This window comes from Falco rusticolus, chromosome 3 (assembly GCF_015220075.1).
Source record: "Falco rusticolus isolate bFalRus1 chromosome 3, bFalRus1.pri, whole genome shotgun sequence".
Taxonomy (NCBI): Eukaryota; Metazoa; Chordata; class Aves; order Falconiformes; family Falconidae; genus Falco; species Falco rusticolus.
In genome coordinates this window covers 84,841,708-84,850,952 of record NC_051189.1, presented here as the reverse complement: position 1 = coordinate 84,850,952, position 9,245 = coordinate 84,841,708, and positions in this window count along the sequence as shown.

The window sequence follows — 9,245 nt, the reverse complement described above, 5'->3', positions numbered from 1 at the left end:
AGGAGAAAAATAACCTCTGCCATAGCATGCTCCCTGCCACTTTCCCAATGGTGTCTCCCCCAGCCACGTGATGGGACTTAGATTTGATTTATATCACCCTTCACATCAGCCAGTAGTAGCAGCAACCTAAATTACCCCATCATCCCACAACCAGAAAAATGTACACATGACACATCATAACAGAAGGCAGATGTTCTCTTCATGTTGTGTGTCTATATCTAGTCACAGGACAGACTATACATGTGCAGTCCTACCATATAGTTTTATATACACATATAATCTCATTGTACGTTCGGAACAGATCCTTTTTTTCCCCCCCAGAAAATGCTTGTTTTTCAAATGCATGGCAATACTTCCATTCACGTGAGCAGGAAGGATTTTGGGGGGAAGAAGATACTACAGATTTTAAGTGTTTACAGTGCAGGCATTGCTGTTTGAACCCACTGTCCAGCCAGTTAAGGTGAGTTCATATGGTCTGCTCGAGCCTGTCTGCCTTATGGGACCTTTCCCCTTAACTCTCCAGACAAATTACTTCCCACACAGACCGACTAATTGCTTTTCTTTGCCCAGTTGCCACATACCAGTCCTTCAAGCAGAAGCAGAACATTCGCATCCACTGAAATGATGGCCGTGAGCTGAATCCAGAATGTGTCTCCTATTTCCAGTTCTTGTAGTAAATCTGTGCTAGTCAGAGCTGTGCTTTCCTATTCAAGCACATAATCAAACAAGAGCTGACAAAAAACACATCCAACTGTGGTTCAGCTAATGCAGCCCCCTGAAACACAGTGTGGAGCAGAGGAGCTGACACAAGAAAGCCAAAGTGATTTCAGTCCCAAGGTTTATTATATGCTCTGCTTAATTGCTTATAATTCACATGAGGAAAATAATAATTTATTCTTTCTTTCTTAATTGCACTCAAGTATTAAGAATCCAGCCGCATTTTTCCCCCCATTTCAATCCTTGGACCAAACCGTTATTATGACAGGGCTTTTTTCAGTATTATTCTGCTATTGATTTGTATGGTGGATGGTTTATATTGCTAATTAGCATCTATTAAAGCTGGTATCTCATTCAAGCCTTGATGAATGAGATGAAAAGGAATAAGGCCTCAGAATAAATCAGAGCATGAGAAACTGAGTTCTCTTTTACTGCCCATTGGGAAATATCTCAGAGTTGAACTTGAATGTGTCTGTATGTGTGCATGTGAATATTATATATGCACCTTTTATCATTGTTATGATGGCAGTTAACATGTCTCTCAAACATGTCATCAAAGGTCTGGGTACTATAGAACATAAAGGGACATCATACTGGGTTCATCTGGGTACAGCATCCTGTCTCCAAGATCCAATGAGCAACTGCAGATTTCCAGGGAGAAAATTAAGCAGGGGGCAGGAAAATACGGTTAACATGATCAGCATTCAGCTATCTTAAGTTCAGGGACTTTCCAAACCAGAGGTGTTAACAGTCCTTGATAGAAGTCAGATAAGTATAGTTACTGAGCAAAGATATTCTGGGAAAGCAGAAAATTTACAACCTGTGGAAACAGGAGAAGCCAAGCTGTGTAAATGGGAGAAGCAAAGGAAAGAGCCTTTTGCCTCCTCATGGAACTGGGGAACTGAGTCTTGGAAAGGCTAAAGACGAGTGCTTCAAATATGATAGTTATTATATATGAAAGAGGCCTGCAAGTGGTATTGCAGCTCAAGGGAAAGTGGTTTCCAGGGCCAACCCATCAGGTGGACTCTGAGAAGCCCCACATTACTGAGCCTTGTAGTATAAAATAACACTTTATGTAATAAACCCAGAAGGGCAGAGCTGCAGTGGCTCTCCTGGCTATCACAGTGTATTGTCAAATCAGTGCTTAAATACCCTAAACACTTTTCTAAGGTGTAGGTGCCCTTGACAGTATGACCCTGATGTCCTGGAGGTCATGAAGACAGAGATGATAGATCCAGTAAGCCCAAGTAAACTCGAAGCTCCAGGTTTGCCTGGCAGGCTTTGACCTTGGCATTCCAGCATCCTTTGCTGACGTGCTGATGGCTCAGAGCATTGACATGAGATGGTAGAAAATGTTGCAATATGGCAGAAGTTGAGAGGACAAGATGACGAAGCTGAAAGCTAAATTACGGTGGTAATGCCTTTGGCCAGAAAAGATTCGAGACAATAGTAAAGCATGTTTAAGTCCTGATACAGGAAACTTTCCCCACAAAAAATGTGAAACAGATACTTCTCTTTAACAAGACACTTAAAAAGAAAACCATGGGAAGTATCCTGCCTCTTCAATTTACCAACCCATCCTCTGTCTGAGACCCCTGTTTCTGGAGGTGCAGGGTGCCACAGGTATCTTTCTTGTTATATATGAGACAGCATAAACCCCAGCAGGTCTTTTATATAAACACTCACACAGAACAACCCACTTTTGTTATTCCATTGCATAGCGAAAAAACAGGTCCAGCCCTTCTCCTGTGTCTGTCTTTTTTTCTTTATGTCTGTGACCTCTTGGTGGGATATGTCAAACAGGAGTCTGCCTCCCAGCTCTGTGCAGTGCGGTTCCCTGCCTTTATTTGAGCAAAACATCTCCATGTTTTCACATGGAAGGAGACTCCATATGTGGTATAAGCTGGCATAGCTGAAAAAAGCTGGCAAGCTGGGATATCAGCTATGATCTCTGGTGCTGGAGTGGTGTTCCCCTATGTTGGAGATCTCCATGTAGCCCCACCTGCAGAAGAAATGAGTAAAAAAGAACTGATGAATGCAGTGAAAATAATACACTGGAGGAGGAATAGAGACACTGGCTAAGCATGGAGGGACGGGGTTAGGAAAGTCAAAGTCAGGAGATAAATTTACTGAGGGACATCAACGGCAACAAAGAAATTTTCTACAGGCATGTCAGCAGCAAAAGGAAGGCTAAGGAAAATGTGGGCCTGCTGCTGAACAGGGCAGGGGCTCTGGTGACAAAAAGGATGGAAAAGGCCCAGGTACTCAAGGCCTTCTTCACTTAAGTCTTTACTAGTAAGATCAGCCTTCAGGAATCCCTGCCTCCTGAGACCAGAGCAAGGAAGACTTAACCTCAGTGAAGTAGGATCAGGTTAGAGAACACTTAGACAAAGCGGACATACACAAATGTGTCAGGCATGACAGGACATATGGGTACTGATGTCATTGCAAGGTCACTCTCACTTATCTTTGAAAGGTCATGGTGATCAGGGGATGTTCCCAGGAGCATAAGAGTGAATGTCACTGCCATCTTCAAGTAGGACAAGAATGGTAACTCAGGCCACTGAGTCTCACCTCAGTCCTTGGGAAGATGATGGAGCACCTCACCCTGGTACCTGTTTGAAGTACATGAAGGACAAGAGCTGTTCAGTCCACCTCTATCCATGTATTTAGTCCATACTTTTTTTTTTTCTTTTTTTTTTTTCTTATGGGGATATTACGGGACAGTGTCAAAACCCTTGCTAAAGCCAGAATAAACAGCATCAACATCTCTCCCCTTATCTGCCAAGCCAGTCATCTCACTGTAGAAGGTTATCATCCAGTCATGGTAGTCACAATTTCCCCTCCATGAATCCATGCTGATTAGTCTTGATCACCTTGTTCTTACTGTGTTTGGATATGATTTGGATTTGCTCTTTCCCTCTGATTACTTCCTTCTCTTTGACCCATGTGAGAGTATAACTGTAGCTCTCTGTCCAGTTTTGGACTCCCTGCTGCAAAGAAGACCATGAACATATTTGAGCAAATCCACTGAATGGCTGGAGGGCCAGATGAAATGATCCAGCATCAGTGTCTGAGAGAACAGGCTTTGTTCTTCCTGGGGGTGTGTGGGGTAGTGGGGAAAGTTAAGAGGAGATCTTCTTGTAGTCTATAACTACCTTCCAGATGGGTATAGAGAAGATGGAGCCAAACTCCTCCTGCAGGTACACGTCAAAATGTTGAGAGGCAACATACATGCTACACTCAAGAAATATTCCAGCTGAATATAAAGCAAAAAAATGTATAAGACAAACAGAGACAGATCACCCAGAGATGTTGTGGAAGCTCCTTCATTGGAGATATTAAGAAGCTTGGCAACTTTGAGCTACCTGATTCAATGTCAAAGTACCTTGGGGAGTGGGTGGTGGGAGGGGGTTGGACCTGGTAGCTTCCAGAGGTTCCTTTCAGCCTGAATTATTCAACAATCCCATAGAGAATAGGGCTACTGGGAAACTTCAAGAGCTACTCTATTCCCTGCTCTGCTCCAAAGAAGGGCCAATTCTCCTTACTCCTGTCCTGACAGACCTTCTACTGACATGCTTCTAAAACTCCCTAACAATGGAGATTGTGCCCAGTGCTCAAGCAACAGTGCTAGCACAACGGAGTCCCCTGTGTTAGTAGTGCTTTCTTAATATTGAACCATAATGTCACTGACAGGAATTGAAATTCAGGATGTCCTCCCCTATCCATGATGGACATGGAGAATAGACATTCCTTCCTCTTTCTGGAAGCCTTTTTGGAGATCACAGCACGCAGCCTTTGCGTGTCTTCCTCCCTGCCTCCTCCCCCCCTCCCCCCATCAAATAAACACAAGAACAGTCGAAGCCATTAAAAGATTCATCTGTAAAATAGATACACAAGGGAGGAGTTAGATGATCTTGGTGATCCCCGACTTTTTTTAGAATCTTATAATGAAAAAAATTACTCTTCCACATGCTCAGTAACCAGGCTGTGAATCTCCCCGCTACAGGACGTTGTGGTTTAATCCGAGCCAGCAATTAAATAACCCGGAGCCACTCGCTTACTCCCGCAGTGCAGTGGAGAGGAGTATTGGCAAAAATGTAAACCCCATGGGTCCAGATAACAACAGTTTAATAATTCAAATAAAGTAAAATATGCTAATAATAATAATAGTAACAATTGTAATGAAAAGGGAGATAACAAAAAAAGAAAGAGAAATACAACTCAAGGGAAAAAAAACCCAAACCACACACACACCCCCAAGCGATGCACAATACAATTGCTCCCCACCAGCTAGCCCTTGAGCAGCAATCCAGCCCTGGCCAACTCCCTCCAGTTCATCTGGTGAGCATGATGTCATATGGTATGGAATACCCCTCTGTCAAATTCGAGTCAGCTGTCCTGGCTGTATCCCCTCACATTTTCTTGTGCCCCTCCAGCCTTCTCACTGGTAGGGCATGAGAAGTTGAGAAGTCCCTGACTTAGTATAAAGACTATTTAGCAGCAACTAAAATATCAGTGTGTTATCAATATTATTCTCATCCTAAATCCAAAACACAGCACTGTATCAGGTACTAGGAAGGAAATTATCTCAGCCAAAACCAGGACAGTGGCCAAGATCTCACCAAAGCTTTGACCTGCTGGATGCTGATACCAATGTTTTTTAAAATAAAATTAAAAAGCCTAACATGGGTTTAGGAAATGTTATTAAATTTCTTTTTGTTGTAAATCTATTTTGGACTCATATCAATATTTTAGGGTTGAAGTAGTGCTCCACATCTACCATTCAGAAGAATGTTTGCATCTTCTTGCTAAAGCCCTGGCAGTATTTGAATTTCGGTTAGAGAACTTAATGGTCGTCATGGCCAATGCCTGCAGAAAACCGTGCCAGAGGGAGAATCGATGGTACTGAGATCACTGCTTTTTGTGCTAACGTGGCTGGCTGCTTGTCTGTGTCTTTTAACGCTGTGTGCAAACTGCTTTGTACATAGACAATCTATTTGTTCAGTACTTACTGCAGTGGGGTTTTGCTCCAAGCCTGGATGGTTTTGTAATGAAAATTACACACATCCCAGATTAGATCAATTTGGATTACAGACTCCAAGGGCTCAAAGAGCTGGATTTAAGAGGGCCCACATTTAAATGACCCACTAGAGAGGCCCTTTTTGTGATGAATACAGAGGGATCTTGGAAAGCCCCACCTAAGCTCAAGACATTGCTGCCTGTATTGACAAATCTCCAGGAACTGTGGTTGGCAGGTACACAAGGACATCAGATTATACATGTTTTGACCTGGAGCCAAATCCCGGCAGTCTTGTATTTCCACAGTCCTGGACACTCTGGCAGGGACTGCAAACCACAGCTCAGATATCCTGGTGGAAGACAGACAGCAGAGCAGGAGGTCATCTTTGCTTGTAGCCTTCTCCAAGGATGTTCTTTAGGTGCACTTCTGATCTATCCTAAAGTGGTTTGGAGTTGTATTTCCTATGGGTTGACATGGTTGTCCTGCGTCTGTGTGTCTGTTGTCCTTTCTGTGTGTCTTCCCTGTAACTTTTGAACTCCTTGTCTGAATTGAAACCCACCTGGCAAAAGAGCAGAGATCTCAAAGGTTCTCAGTGGTTGTATTTCCACATGCCTCAACAAGACACAAGTCTGTAGGGAAATAAGCTTCATTAACTCTGAAACTCAGGATACCACTGCTTTTCTCTCTGTGCTAATTCACAGAAAGATGAGTAAGATCAATTATCTCTTCAAATAAGGATAACAAATCCTATTTTACACTCCACCAGTCAAAGGACAGGACAGAAAAGCTCTCATCACTAACCTTGGTTCTGTTCAGTGGAGGACTAAGAACCGTATTTTCTCTGATAGACATGTTCCTAAGATGAAAGACAAGTCTCTGGTCTCTTTTTGGAAGCCTTAGTAGAAACATAACTACGTATTGAGGGTACTGTACATGTGTATAAATGTAACAGCAGTTAGTTTGTAGGTCTGGATGGCAAATCAGTGTTGCCCAACCTGTGGTGTATCAGCCACTAGGTATTCTGCAAAACTATGAAATGGTACTTGAGAAATGCTTGCAAGAAAACCTATCAGTGAGCAGAAAGAACTATACAGTATTCTGCATTACAGTAAATAAGCCAAAATTGTGGGAATGTAAACCATTACATGGATAGTTAAAACTGAGGCTCAGTTTTAGGTGTCTAACCAACAAACGCCACTGCAGCAGCACTATGAAAAATTGTCCCAAAAAACTAGCTGGCTGTTATGTTAAAGAAGGTTATGAGTCCCTGGTGTGAAAGAGCAATTCCTGTGTTCCTTTGTTCACAGTCTTTATGCTTCTTAGAAAGTTTTGGACAGAGAAGCTGGAAGAAAAACAATTTGACTAATCTGCTGAACACTCTGTCAAAGGAGCCTTCCACTTCCATCTGCACATTGAAAACAGAGATAAAACAGGGAAGACCTGGTGGGGTGGGAAAGTCAAGAATGAGCAGAAACTAGGAAACTCACAGAAAACATGTGACCAAGCTTCATGAAATATGGAAGGAAATAGCCTTCTCCCTAGGGACCCCAAAATGCAGTTTTGTTGCAATCCAGGTAATACTGGAAAATGTTGAGCTAATAATGGGAGAAAAGGACCAAAGGTCAAAGGACATATTTGTTTACAAATCTGTATTTTTTTTCCCTTTTCCACAGCAGATTCAAAGATCTTTCTTTAAACAACGTATTTATCTAGCTTGAGTTCAGGGAAACATACCTTTAGAGATGCAAAGACAGCTTAATGCTTTTTCATGTGCTCAGTTTAATTCAGGTTTTGGGATGATCCACTTTAAAACTCTATCTTACTCTAGGCTCCAATCACATTGGCACTGAAGGGCTTCTCCAAACCCTTTTGGCCATCTTGTCCCCAGTTCTACTGCATTCCAGAGATGGTCAGCAGGTTACCAGCTCAGCTGGACAAGTCTCATGCTCTGAGATGTTATCAGGATGGATGACATCCATCTATTACTGTTTAAGTCAATGATGCCGAGGCTGTCATTTACAGCTTTGAGACAAGGGGCAAAACAGTAGGTGTACAGGGTTTCTAAGTGAGTGGCAGGATAGGAATCCAATTTTGGTAGCTCAGGGATAACTCTCAGCATTGTGGAGTAGGGAAGATGAAGGGATATCTGGAAAAGCCTGCAGGGATAGTGTTGCTACAGATACTAGACTGTCCCTAAAAGTTTGTAGAAAAAGGTAAATGCTTGTGAATTTATTTATATAAGTATTTCCATGGATCCCAAATCATTTTAATAGCTTGGTGTATTTGTGTTGGCTCTTAATTGGTAGATTGTAGGAACTTTGCTTTTTCTTATTCTAATTTCTTTTGTGCTTTTGTAGAGACTCATCTGTTACATGCTCCAGCCCCTACGGGACATCAGCAGGTGAAACCTGCCCTTTGGTCTAATGGAAAAATAATGATTCACTGGAGTAATTGTTTTGGTTCCTGCAGTATTATAGAGACAGCCTTTCATTCCTTCCATAAATCTTTTTATTCTCTCTCTTTCTCCCTTCCTCCCTTCCTCCCCACCCCCTGCCCCCAAGATTTTTGAGAACTCAGGCAAGCTGTAAATTCCATCTTTGCTGACTCAGGGGGACTGAATTTGCTTCTCAGCCTTCGACTCGGTGTTCATACATTTTAATCTCCAAATGGAAATCTTTAAAAAGTAATATCTGGCTGAGCATGGGCCTTCAAGACCAAATTATCCAGCAGTGCAATTGAGCATAACAGCATGGAGATCAGTGAGCTGTATCTCTTCATTTGGAGAATCTGCCTTTTGGTTGCTGTCTTGGAGAAGCCTCCACCGCATTCTCAGTATTCCCTCTTCAGAAAACCCAAGCAAACAAAGTCATAGATTGTGTCAAGGTTATGGAAACTGAAAAAGGCTATTCAGTCCTAGGAAGTGCTAATAACAGAGAAAAGATAATCCATGACCTGCATTCCTGTAAAGGTCACTTCTCCCTGTAAACTAGGGTATTGTGATGTGCTGGTATCCTTGCAACACAACAGGTTAGCAAGAATGGTTGAAGTCCCAAATAATATAACCAAATAAAATAACCAAATCATCTGCTGGAGAATTGTACATAGACAAGACAAACATATGGAAAGGGTGAAACTGCCTGTACTTTTGAACACAAGGTTGTCTATCAGGATTCTTTCTCAGTCCCTTAGGGCACTGCTCAGCTCAGTTCATATGTGTATTCCCAAACTATGTTCCCCCCAAAAGAAGGTGACTATACCCAAAACATCTACTGGACACAGTGCTCAGCCTGTGCTGTTCCCCAGACCTTAATATATATAGAGATATAGATATAATACCTTGGGTTTGTCCTGGGTGAAGTCCAGTTGGCACAGGCCAAAGCATCTCAAATTGAACCAGGGTGGACCATCACAGGCCAACATTTGCACTTACATGCAATTACCTGCATTATTGAGATCATACAAAATGTTCTGTGGGGCAGTTCATAGGCTAGATCGGTCTCACTGA